Genomic DNA, 14,336 nt, shown 5'->3' with positions numbered 1-14,336 from the left:
CGATGTTGGTGGGGGCATGTGCATTGACGAGTGTATAGTTTTTACTGGGGCTCTGAATGAGCATAGTCATAAATCGATTGTTGATGGGTGTGATTTCTTTGACAGAGATGATGATAGATCTGTGTTCGAGAAATGCCATGCCGAAGATTGATACGCCTTTCGCAACCTTTTATTGTATTTTGCTCTTGAAGATACAATGGTTTCCTTAATGCAAGTTTTCATTGTCAGTTAGCCGTGGTTCTTGAAGTGCAAGGATGAGAATTTTTTGTCGCTTGAGTTCTTTTGTGAGATTATTTATTTTTCATATTTGGATCAATGTATCGACGTTTAGTTTGCAAATGCATATTTCCTGCTTGTAGGGAAATTTACCAGAGATCTTCGATATTCTCTGCCGTGCTGACCTGGACTCCCCAGAATCCGAAAATCCAACTGCCGCCTGTCGTCAGCCGGGTTGTGTACCACCAGGGGTAAAGTTGACTTTGCTTGCTTAGTTCATGTTTGCTTGTGTTTCATTGGTTTGGCCTGGGTGATTCCAGGACCGGACAGGACTAGAGGGTGTTGAAGCCTTTGAAAGCGAATATTTTCAGCCGAGATGATTGAGCTGACAGACGGTGACAAGAGTAGCGGTGATTTTCACCCAGACGTGTCTGGATTTTGGGTTCAACGGATTGAGTAGCCATTCAGGATTGTGTTAGTATTTGGTTCACCCCAAGTATTTGATTTCCTCGGTACCGCCCATATGGGGAAGGATTTCCCCTATCCCCAAACGGGATTATTATTTTTATTATTGTCATTATTATTATTATTGTCGTCACTATGTCATCAGCAAATCCGATATGGTGTATCTTCACACCACTGAAATAAATGGTTCAAACGGCTCTGAGCACTATGAGACTTAACATCTATGGTCATCAGTCCCCTAGAACTTAGAACTACTTAAACCTAACTAACCTAAGGACATCACACAACACCCAGTCATCACGAGGCAGAGAACCACTGAAATAGATGTGTATTGTTCGATTCAGTATTTCCATCACATACATATGGGTTATAATTACGTTACATTGCTGCTAGTAGACATATTTCTCACTTTTTCTTAGGCAGTTGCTACCTGTTACTCCATCATAAGAATTTATGTGCGCAGCATTGTTGCAATACAGACGTTTAAATTATCCGATTTCTGTAATTTCTTTTCGATACCAGATCGTTCTAATCGGATTCAGCCATTCAGTCTTAATGTGGATATCCGACTACGACTCTCATCATATGATGCATTTTGTAAAGCACATTCTTAATCGCACTGTTGAATCTAGATCACTTATCTATGACAGGGCCTGAATTCTTAAACACTGTGGAAAATAATAATCGAATATGCTTATTACAAACACGTTATTTAAATATAAATCCATGAACTAACGAGATAACAGTTTATTTACAGGAGCAGAGCCCCATCCATCATAGCAGAGCAGTGCGAGATTGGTTTCAGGGCCAAGAGAGGATAAAGCTGTTGCCGTTTATTCCACGATCACCGAACATCAACAAGATAGAGAATATGTGGGCAGAGGTAACAAGGTCATTGCCATGTGGATCTACAAATGCAAGCGACCTTTGGACGAATATAGAAAACGTATGGTGTGAAGTAAACCATCACGCTACACTGTCGACCATTTGTTGTATTTAATGAAATCAATGGCCCTACGCCTTCGAGAAATCATTCGTAATGATCGTGGGTGGGTTGGTTACTAAAAGTATACTTGTCCACAAAACCCATGTGGACAATTATCTGATAATCGGCCAAGCTTTGCTTTGTCGCAGCTCTTTAACATACAAGTCCATTTACTTTCAGTCTCCTCCATACAATTCTTGCAATGCAAGGTAATTGAAAAATCTCATCCACTCAACGCCAGCTGAGGAATTGACTGATGCATGTGTTGTTCAACACGCAGTCATTGATTCCAGTGAGGGTGACAACTACTGTTTGCGCGCGCGCCCACGCGCGCTTGTGTGTGTGTGTGTGTGTGTGTGTGTGTGTGTGTGTGTGTGTGTGTGTGTGTGTTTTCGTGTTCACGCACAATCTGAATCAATACTATTAACATTGGAGAGACAACCAACATTAAACATTGCATCGACTGTGACTGTAAAGTATTTTAATGCGATGGGAAGTTACAAACTGAATTTTTACCCAACCCACGTCCTGCATATTACGTTAAGTAAGATGTATTAACTCCGTAGTATCGTTAGCAGAGACAGTGCGCTCTTGTTGTCGAGGCTCGCGACAAGTGCAGCGATTAGCAGTGCCCAATGCCGCCGCGATTTGTTTATGTTGGCTGAGCGTGGACACTGCAGCAGACGCTTCGCCATAAACAGAAAGAAATCACCTTGGCTCTGACTGCAGTGAGCGGATATCACTGCCTGCGTGTTCTTAATAGTAGCCAACGTGAGACTCTACTCACAGGTGCCATGGAGCAATTGCAACGGGTATCATGGCATTAGTCATCAGAATATTAACCAGTGATGAAATGTCCACTTTTTGAGAGGGTTCCTATTTTCTTGGGATTCAAATAAAGGAATGTGAGGTATATCAAGATTTATCCAACTGCGACAATTATTTGTGTTTTACTGTCTTAATCGGGCCGAAACCTAGCAAGCGTCTTCACCAGACGCGATTCACAATTTTGGAGCTTCTACAGTGGTTGAGTTGGAAATGTATCTTTGCTGTACAATATTGTTATTGGGATCACAGTCATTGGCCCATCCACCAGATGACAGGCATAGCCTGGCTTATTGTTGTCATTTTTCCTGACGGATACTCTGCCTTTGTTCGAAACGTGAAGACTTAAGGTGAATTCGAACATTCCATATGGCGAAAATTTGATGTTTCTATTCTTCCATCTCTAACATTCAAATAACAGTTACAATAAGCGGCAGAAAAGCGCCTGTGAAGCAACAGTTAATAATGCGATCATAATTAGTGGAATCTGACAAACTCCATCTGTCATCTGATAATTGTGAAAAACTACTTTTTTCATCTTCAAAGCACCGCAGTATGAACTCAAGGGTTTCATAGGATACCTATACTTAATTTCGTTGTGATCGTTTTCTGTGACAGTAGGGGAGCAGCAAAACCATCTGACTTGAAACATACTTTTCCAGCGGGATTTGAATCTTTCGCTATTGTTGAAATATCAAGAATGTGAGCAATCACTCATTGCTATAGTATAGGCTAGGGCAGAAAGAAGCAGGTTTCCGACAAAGTAATAAGTGACAGCGACATTGTCTCTCATTGTTTAAACAGGAATTGTTCAGAAAATTACAATTATATCTAGAGAAATGAGTAGGTTGATGCAGCTGCAGTCCGGCACTATCACTGAGTTGCCAAACATTTTCCGATAGCACTTAAGATAAAAATGTATGTGTGTGTGTGTGTGTGTGTGTGTGTGTGTGTGTGTGTGTGTGTGTGTGTGTCTGTCTGTCCTTTCGGACATTTCCGAAAGAACAGACACTAAGAATCGAAATAGACTGCATTGTTAAACCGGTAAAGATTGAAGGACAGATGTCCAGGCTGTCATGGGAATTAAAATAGAACAACGGCGTCAGATGAAAATTTGTGCCTGACCAAGTTCGAACCCGGATTCGTAGTGTCTTTTCTTTCGGACATATATCCATATAGAGGGTGTTATATGGCATTTTTTTCTGCAATTTGTCTACACTACCACCTCCTACAATATTTACTATTCCTCCTGAAACATCCGGTATAATTATTTGGGTCTCAACGGGTCATCGAAAGTTTTCAGTGCTAGACGAACGACATCGTCCGAACCCTCGCGGGAATACAGAGTGGCCGCGAGCGAGTGCAATAACGGCTTGGTGAAAGGGGGGGGGGGGAGGAATGGCGGGGGCGGTGGGTACTGCGTATGCGGCAAAGATGGGAATTCGCGTCTGACGAGGAGCGTGTGTAGATAGGTGCTGCAGAGAGGTCGGCTGCTGTGTCCCGACAGTGCCCACCGTCGGAGGTTCGAGTCCTCCCGCCGGCATGTGTGTGTGTGTGTTGTCCACAGCGTAAGTCAGTTTAAGTTAGATTAAGTAGTGTCTAAGCTTAGGGACCGTTGACCTAAGCAGCTTGGCCTCATAAGTTCTTACTACCAATTTATAAAATTTTAAATCCAAAATACTGCATCTCGGTTCTTACAATAGTGCAATAGGTGCGCACTGGTTAGATGTAACTGATGAGAGACTCCAACTTGGATTTTGGTTAAGGGCGAATCCCAAGCGCATGGCCACGAACAATTGGGAGCCGAAACTTAATGTCATCGGAACCTTGTTGAAGGAGCGTGGCATGCGATCGTTAGACCGACTGCAGAAAGTTCAGTTTATAAATATACATACTTAGCAAAATATATCAAGTCGTAGCAGTCTTACCGATACCACAGGTGACTGCACATAAAATATTAGCTGTAGCCTCTTGGTATGTGTGAAAAAAAAAATATCTTCAAAGTATCCTTCCACACGGCGACTTTGCAGAGGCAAAACGGAGGACTTGCAATTAAAGACGTACTTTTAAATTAATATATGCCACTAAGAGAGGCAATACGAAACTTCTGTTCCTCTCGTTAGATCCTGGGGATAGGAACGCTCCTGTTAATGTGGCATGCCAGCCTAGATTACGTCCGAAAGTACTATGGCGATTGGAGCTGTATAAGACTTCCACCAGCACAAACCAACACTACAACCGTCTATGATTATATTACCAGACATCGTTTTCGCCGGCTGTGTGGCCGTGAGGTTCTAAGCGCATCAGTTTGGAACCGCGTGACCGCTACGGTCGCAGGTTCGAAACCTGCCTCGGGCATGGATGTGCGTGATGTCCTTAGGTTAGTTAGGTTTAAGTAGTTCTAAGTTCTAGGGGACTGATGACCTCAGATGTTGTCCCATAGTGCTCAGAGCCATTTGAACCATTTGAACATCGTTTTCAAAAAAAAAAAAAAAAAAAAAAACCCGGTAAATTAACCTACAAAAAATTGGAGGAGCGTCTGGACAAATATCAACAATAAAATTCTGCCAACTAGAGTCAGTGCCGTATGGTGCGACGTTGTAAACGAAACCACACCCACAGCGGAATGATTATGGAAAATCAAATTGAGACCATCTCCATACTGCGACAAATGTCGGCTTGTAGAAACTGTAGCGCACATCTTCTTATGTGAAAATAGAATCAGAATTTGGAACTGGACTAGGAAGAAATTAGCACTATCAACAGAACCGCAGAAAGTCATATACCGATAACTGAAGCTTTACATCCCGACTGGAAATGTTACCCGTCCGCTAAGAATAACAGTTATTCGTGGCTTCTGGGACAGTTTCTGTTTTACGTCGTAACAAACAAAAACTTAGAACTTAGGAGAGTACATGTTTTATATTACAGAAGAACATATTAAGCTGAAGAAGAATAACAAATATAAGGAATGGTTTCAAATTTTTTTTATCCATATGTTGGCTACAAAGAGGTGGACAGTTTTTTTGATTAGAAACAGAATACTATTCTTTAACTTTTTTTTAATCCTGGAATATTCTTAAGCAGAATACTATTCTTTCACTTTTTTGTCCTTGGAATATTCTTTTACGTTGATTCTAAAATCAGAACTGTTCTAATTTGGCAAAACCCCCCCGGCTCCGAAATTTCTTTCATTTGTTGAAAAATAAATGGCTTCGTTACAGACCTCATATGCATCCAGTGCATAATAACTTAAACTGAGAATATATTTATGAATGAATGTTTGCTATGTATTTTTCCGTCACCCTTTTCACTGTTATAAGTTATGTTCTACAAGGAACGCACGCCATTGGAGGCTGCAATCTGTAATTTATTTTACCTTAATAACTACATCAATTTTGTTCTACAATTTAAAGTAATATATGGTGATAGGTATGGGGGAGGCATTGTGGCTAGGCCTCGGATCTTCGACCCCTCCCCTCTTTGCCTCCGCCTACCTGGCGCTGAAAGTCTTCTCAACTTAAAAAAAAATAATAGTGCAGTGATCAGCACGTGTGTCTACTAAGCAGGAGGTCCAGGTTCGAAGCCCAGTCGGTCACAAATTTTCATCTGCCGTCGTTGCTGTATTTCAACGCGCTGTGACAGTGTGGACGTCGGTCCTTCGATATTTAAGATGCAATTGTTTTTTGAGGCAGTAGAGGTGATTTGCGAACATTTGTCTTGCCATCAATGTAACAGGACTTCAACGGCATCCAACCCTTAGTCATTGCTTTGTGCCAACACTAGCCCATGTCATATACATGCGAATCAGATTATAGTTCATATTTAGTCAAATAACGAATGGTCGGTATACAAGTATGCCGGCCGGAGTGGCCGAGCGGTTCAAGGATCTACGGTCTGGAATTTCGCGACCGCTACGGTCGCAAATTCGAATCCTGTCTCTGTCATGGATGTGTCTGATGTCCTAAGGTTTAAGTTCCAAAAAGATGTGTGTGAAATCTTATGGGACAGCATGTTGTTATCAATGGAGAGACGTCTACAGACGTTAAAGTAACCTCTGGCGTGCCACAGGGGAGTGTTATGGGACCATTGCTTTTCACAATATATATAAATGACCTAGTAGGTAGTGTCGGAAGTTCCATGCGGCTTTTCGCGGATGATGCTGTAGTATACAGAGAAGTTGCAGCATTAGAAAATTGTAGCGAAATGCAGGAAGATCTGCAGCGGATAGGCACTTAGTGCAGGGAGTGGCAACTGACCTTTAACATAGACAAATGTGATGTATTGCGAATACATAGAAAGAAGGATCCTTTATTGTATGATTATATGATAGCGGAACAAACACTGGTAGCAGTTACTTCTGTAAAATATCTGGGAGTATGCGTGCGGAACGATTTGAAGTGGAATGATCATGTAAGATTAATTGTTGGTAAGGCGGGTACCAGGTTGAGTTTCATTGGGAGAGTCCTTACAAAATGTAGTCCATCAACAAAGGAGGTGGCTTACAAAATACTCGTTCGACCTATAACTGAGTATTGCTCATCGGTGTGGGATCCGTACCAGATCGGGTTGACGGAGGAGATAGAGAAGATCCAAAGAAGAGCGGCGCGTTTCGTCACAGGGTTATTTGGTAACCGTGGTAGCGTTACGGAGATGTTTAGCAAACTCAGGTGGCAGACACTGCAAGAGAGGCGCTCTGCATCGCGGTGTAACTTGCTCGCCAGGTCTCGAGAGGTTGCGTTTCTGGATGAGGTGTCGAATATATTGCTTCCCCCTACTTATACCTCCCTAGGAGATCACGAATGTAAAATTAGAGAGATTAGAGCGCGCACGGAAGCTTTCAGACAGTCGTTCTTCCCGCGAACCATACGCGACTGGAACAGAAAAGGGAGGTAATGACAGTGGCACGTTAAGTGCCCTCCGCCACACACCGTTGGGTGGCTTGCGGAGTATAAATGTAGATGTAGATGTAGACTTAACTGCTAAGGTCATCAGTCCCTAAGCTTAGACACTACTTAACCTAAATTATCCTAAGGACAAACACACACACCCATGCCCGAGGGAGGACTCGAACCTCCGCCGGGACCAGCCGCACAGTCCATGACTACGCCTGAGACCGCTTGGCTAATCCCGCGCGGCTAGGTTTGAGTAGTTCTAAGTTCTAGCGAACTGATGACCTCAGAGGTTAAGTCCCATAGTGCTCAGAGCCATTTGAACCATTTTTGAAGTATACAAGTATTTACGAACAGTAGAAGCAGCATTACAGCTAACTGATCACTTAACCAAGTGCAACATAGATTACCTGTGTAATGAGTCATTCCAGCTGCATAGCTGAGGGTAATATTTGCAAAGCAATTCATTGCAGAATTAATGTAATGCCCCCACGATGATCTCTGTCGTCATACTGTATCATTAGCAGCCCGCGAATGGAGTACTATGTTCGTTAAATCGGATTACTCAAGCTGAGGCCAAATAAAGAGAAGCGACGACGCCACAACACTATCTTTACTTAAGTAAGTAGTCAGTGCTAAATTATGTGCGCCACCATTAACGTTACTGAACACAGTTTGACAGCATAACACCACCACGACTACTGACAACCTGAACCATTATCATCACGCAGTTGTGACTCGCACTGATTACAAGTTGCTGATGTTTGTCAAGAATAGCGGAAAGCGCCTCTGAAGTTCCATTTGCATTACGACTAGGATGGGGAGAATCCTAAATAACAGTAATAGGTCACCCAGCGAAGGGAAGAGTCCACGTATTGTCTCAAGTTCTTGCAGTTTTATATTAATGCAGTTCCCGATGGTTTCACACTAACGGGTTCTTTTGGCTATCGAAATAATCATATGGGAATTATAAAAGTGTAATTGCTAGAACGCTCAAGTACCTTAATAACACCTCATTCTGGATTGAATATGACTCGGAAAACGACGTTAATTCGACGTTTACATCCATCACCTGGCGTCTTACTGTATAAAGTCTGAAGTGCACGCACATTTGTGTTGCCTGCCGCATGGATTCTGTGAAGTGTTGTGGCAGCTGGCGGTCATTACTGAATACAGACATGTGCAAATATCCTCGCTGCTCTAGGGGAATTACTCTTTGTTGAATTTTTTCCATACCGTAATTAGCACAATAACACAAGGCTTATTCTGCTGAAGAACTTGATGCCCACAAGTCCTTAAATAAGAATCTCCTAGCGGGAGTAATGCATGAAAGGAAACAGACTGTTGGACAAAAGAATGGACAGCTCCCTGTTTTATGCGTTTCCGATAGCGCCTACGATAAGAATCTGGTGTCATATTATGCTTCACAACCCTAAACTGTTAATTTTTTACTTCATACTAAAACAAAAGTGATGATATGAGAAGAGGAAATGACTTATATGCTTCTCAGGAACTTTAGTTTTTTGTGTTTATTTTCTCACTTCCTACTAAAACGAGGGCGTTAATATGAGAGGAGGAAATGAAATATACGCTTCCAAGACACAATATTTCCTTGTGTGCTACTACTGCATACTGGAAAGCCCGGCAGTTAATTTTTGTATGTTGGATAAATCTTGATATCGCCTCACATGCCTTTGTGAGAAGGTTCCTATTTTCTTGGGCTTCAAATAAAGTGGACATTTCATCACTGGTTAATATTCTGATGACTAATGCCATGATACCCGTTGCAATTGCTCCATGGCACCTGTGAGTAGAGTTGGTTTCTATAAGAACACGCAGGCAGTGATATCCGCTCACTGCAGTCAGAGCCAAGGTGATTTCTTTCTGTTTATGGCGAAACGTCTGCTGCAGTGTCCACGCTCAGCCAACATAAACAAATCGCGGCGGCATTGGGCACTAATCGCTGCACTTGTCGCAAGCCTCAACAACGAGAGCGCACTGTATCTGCTAACGATACTATGGAGTTAATACATCTTACGTAACGTAATATGCAGGACGTGGGTTGGGTAAAAATTCAGTTTGTAACTTCCCATCGCATTAAAATACTTTACAGCCATATTTGATGCAATATTTATTGTTGATTGCCTCTCCAATGTTAATGGTATTGATTCAGATCGTGCGTGAACACGAAAACATACACACACACGCACACACACCCGCACGAAAACAGTCATTGATTCCAGTGAGGGTGACAACTACTGTGTATTGAACAACACATGCACCAGTCAATTCCTCAGCTGGCGTTGAGTGGATGAGATTTTTCAGTTACCTTGCATTGCAAGAATTGTAAGCAGGAGACTGAAAATAAATGGAATTGTAAGCTAAAGAGCTGCGACAAAGCAAAGCTTGGCCGATTATCAGATAATTGTCCACATGGGTTTTTTGGACGAGTATACTTTTAGTAACCAACCCACCCACGATCATTACGAATGATTTCTCGAAGGCGTAGGGTCATTGATATCATTAAATACAACAAATGGTCGACAGTGTAGCGTGATGGTTTACTTCACACCATACGTTTTCTATATTCGTCCAAAGGTCGCTTGCATTTGTAGATCCACATGGCAATGACCTTGTTACCTCTGCCCACATATTCTCTATCTTGTTGATGTTCGGTGATCGTGGAACAAACGGCAACAGCTTTATCCTCTCTTGGCCCTGAAACCAATCTCGCACTGCTCTGCTATGATGGATGGGGCTCTGCTCCTGTAAATAAACTGTTATCTCGTTAGTTCATGGATTTATATTTAAATAACGTGTTTGTAATAAGCATATTCGATTATTATTTTCCACAGTGTTTAGGAATTCAGGCCCTGTCATAGATAAGTGATCTAGATTCAACAGTGCGATTAAGAATGTGCTTTACAAAATGCATCATATGATGAGAGTCGTAGTCGGATATCCACATTAAGACTGAATGGCTGAATCCGATTAGAACGATCTGGTATCGAAAAGAAATTACAGAAATCGGATAATTTAAACGTCTGTATTGCAACAATGCTGCGCACATAAATTCTTATGATGGAGTAACAGGTAGCAACTGCCTAAGAAAAAGTGAGAAATATGTCTACTAGCAGCAATCTAACGTAATTATAGCCCATATGTATGTGATGGAAATACTGGATCGAACAGTACACATCTATTTCAGTGATGGGATGATACACCATATCGGATTTGCTGATGACATAATGACAATAATAATAATAATAATCCCGTGTGGCGGATAGGGGAAACCCTACCCCATATGGGTGGTACCGAGGAAATCAAATTCTGCCGGCCGGAGTGGCCGAGCGGTTCTAGGCGCTACATTCTGGAACCCCGCGACCAATACGCTCGCAGGTTCGAATCCTGCCTCGAGAATGGATGTGTGTGATGTCCTTAGTTTAGTTAGGTTTAAGTAGTTCTAAGTACTAGGGGACTGATGACCTCATAAGTTAAGTCCCATAGGGCTCAGAGCCATTTGAACCACTTTGAATTCAATTACTTGGGGTGAACCAAATACTAACACAATCCAGAATGGCTACTCAATCCGATGAACCCAAAATCCAGACACGTCTGAGTGAAAATCACCGCTACTCTGGTCACCGTCTGTTAGCTCAGTCATCTCGGCTGAAAATATTCGCTTTCAAAGGCTTCAATACCCTCTGGTCCTGTCTGGTCCTGGAATTACCCAGGCCAAACCAATGAAACGCAAGCAAACATGAACTACGCAAGCAAAGTCAACTTTACCCCTGGTGGTACACAACCCGGCTGACGACAGGCGGCAGTTGGATTTTCGGATTCTGGGGAGTCCAGGTCAGCACGTCAGAGAATAGCGAAGATCTCTGGTAAATTTCCCTACAAGCAGAAAACATGCATTTGCAAACTAAACGTCGATACATTGATCCAAATATCAAAAATAAATAATCTCTCAAAAGAAATCGAACGACAAAAAATTCTCATTCTTGCTCTTCAATAACCATGACTAACTGACAATGAAACCTTGCATTACGGAAACCATTGTATCTTCAATAGCAAAATACAACAAAAGGTAGCGAAAAGCTTACCAATCTACGGCACTGCATTTCTCGAACACAGATCTATCATCAACTCTGTCAAAGAAATCACACCCATCAACAATCGACTTATGACTATGCTAATTCAGAGCCCCAGTAAAAAATATACACTCATCAATGCAAATACCCCCACCAACATCGAAAATAAGAAAAACCACCGGAAATATCGAAAAATTCTGGAACACACTCGAAGATACAATGAGCAAAATTCACCAAGGTGACGTGATAATACTAATGGGAGACTTCAACTCTCTATTTGGGAGTCAAAAAACGTATAGAAAAATCATTGGTACAAATTCAACACACCGAAACGCTTAGACCAACGGCACACGTCTGACTGACATCTGCCAACAATTCAACCACAAAAGGATATCTTCCCACTTTAGGAAAAACCAGTTCCCAGCTAACATACTTGGTCCCATAGTTCTTACCACAAATTTCCAATTTCCTTCAGTGTTTGCATAAGTCATAACAGTGAAGTGGTGCGTTTGTGTCAGTCGTGTCGTTATGAAAATGTGTCCAGTGAAATGTACATTAATGCAAAAAGCAGCACTTAGAAACTAGCGTATGCACTTTTAATGAAAATAGAATGGAAGCATTCTCGTGTGCAGCCAGCAGCAACTCAGATCGCTTGTCTTGGGTGGTTCCCAGCACTCCATCTGATAACCTTCACACACGCTAGCAGCTGCCAGCAGCTACTCACAGCAGATTGGGTTCCGCTCACAGGTGTAAGCTGCTTTCGTTCGCCTTTCGAGACTCGGTGAAGGCCAGATTTTTAATTGTTTTGTAGCAGAGCTACAAGCAGGCAGATACAAACTCAATAAGGGAATCATAAGATAACGCTCGAGAAAAATTCGTCTTGCTACTTTCAGTAATTCTTAGTCTCAGAGCGAAAACCGTACGCTACTGCGTCACTTTTGTTTTCTGCCGACATATTTTTTGTTGTTGTGCATACATAATGTATCTATGAAATCCCACATTTTCATAATACTTGCGAATGATACAGCAAATGAAGTAAATACAAATCTTTACGAAGTCAAAAGTCGGTAATATCCTACAAATTCCTGTTAAAATAGGCTCAATCATCTTACAGACACATAACGCTTTACTAAGGTAGACTGCTGTCGTGATGTTTTTGTAGTAAGCCGATTTTAATTTGTATTAGTACAGTGAATATTTTAATTCCATTTTCCATTACTTTACTAATCGCAACAGTAATCATCAAAGAGAAATTAATCAGCAGCAGAATTTTCTTTCACGATATCTAAAACAATCTGACAATGCTAAAGTTGTTTACAAATTCTACGCCCGTAGAAACCCACTGGTTCTAACCATGTCATTAAACCAGTGTAGTTTTAAGAGTGTTTTCGCCTAGAAATGAGTGGCCTTGGCGGTTGATCGATCAAGAGCGGGAAAGGTAAAATTTTACGAATATATGACGAGAGGGACAAGTGATTGAGAGAGGACTTCCCTATCAATTCAAGTGCCTGTGAGACGACTTTCCTATCAATTCCCTGGATGTTGTTGGCAACAAATTCCAGCTGTGTTGCACACACTCCTTGGGGCAGAATTCGTAGCCCAAAACACACTTTTGGAGCTATCAGATGTAAAATATTATGTTCACACTACTCTTTGCTCAAGTTTACGTCTTTTGGTGGAGCTCAGACTTTCATTTCTTCTTAGGAAGTTAACGATAAGGGCATCATAACACGTCACCAGTAACAGTACTGCATAGGACTGCTCAATGAGCGACCTGATGACGTTCAATAATAGTCACTCCGTTGATTTTTGTTGTTTCGAATTAGAGCATGCAGTACTCCTACACCAGACTTCTGAACTTTGCCTGTTGAATGCAAATGTCGCATGATGGTAAAATGGTAATCAAATGGTTCAAATGGCTCAAATGACTCTGAGCACTATGGGACTCAACTGCTGAGGTCATTAATCCCCTAGAACTTAGAACTAGTTAAACCTAACTAACCTAAGGACATCACACACATCCATGCCCGAGGCAGGATTCGAACCTGCGACCGTAGCGGTCTCGCGCTTCCAGACTGCAGCGCCAGAACCGCGCGGCCACTTCGGCCGGCAAATGGTAATCTATCACATATATCAGTAGTGGAGACTTCCTTAATGTGGAGAATCATTCATGCCAGAACGGTCTTTGGAGCGAGTGTTTTTGCGAAAAATACGCCAAACACAGTTCAAATCTTTCTAGCTGCCTCCTCTGCGTTCACCCCTCTGTTATACCAAAAGTAAACGTGTTGCAGATGTTACACCTTTTTCCACTTGCGACTCAATTTTACAATGCTGAACTGTAGTTCATGATTTTCAAGTATGCAGAAATCCAATGCTTAGCTGCAAGATGATAATTAGAGCATCAAATTCGGAAATGACAGTTGATACATACACTGACAGCGTCGCGCCGCTTTCATATGGGCGGCGCCGGATTTCAGGCGGCGGGTGGCGTCTGGCCGGTAGCCGCTGCAGCGCGAGGAACGCTCGAGTGTAAGCTGTTATGATCGCGACGCAGCCACGAGCTGTTCTGCGGAATTGTTTCTGGAATACTTGTTATTGCTGGTGGGTAGGATGTTAAGCGAATTATCTTCCATGTTCAATCAGACTCATAACTTTAGACCGACATGTGGTTAAAAAAAAATACACCGGACGCGAACATGCGACCTCAAGTTTAGAAAGCAGGATGATTACCAACTTTTTTTTATAAAACATTTATTAAAAAAAACAATGTTACACATTCCAGATACATACTAAGTTATACATACATGAAGTTATTTAAACAAAACGGTTTGATCATTTCAATTACGCTGACGTTAAGGA

The sequence above is a fragment of the Schistocerca piceifrons genome, chromosome X (genome assembly GCF_021461385.2).
Source record: "Schistocerca piceifrons isolate TAMUIC-IGC-003096 chromosome X, iqSchPice1.1, whole genome shotgun sequence".
Classification (NCBI taxonomy): Eukaryota; Metazoa; Arthropoda; class Insecta; order Orthoptera; family Acrididae; genus Schistocerca; species Schistocerca piceifrons.
The sequence above is the reverse complement of the archived record's forward strand: the minus strand, read 5'-3'. Positions refer to the sequence as shown.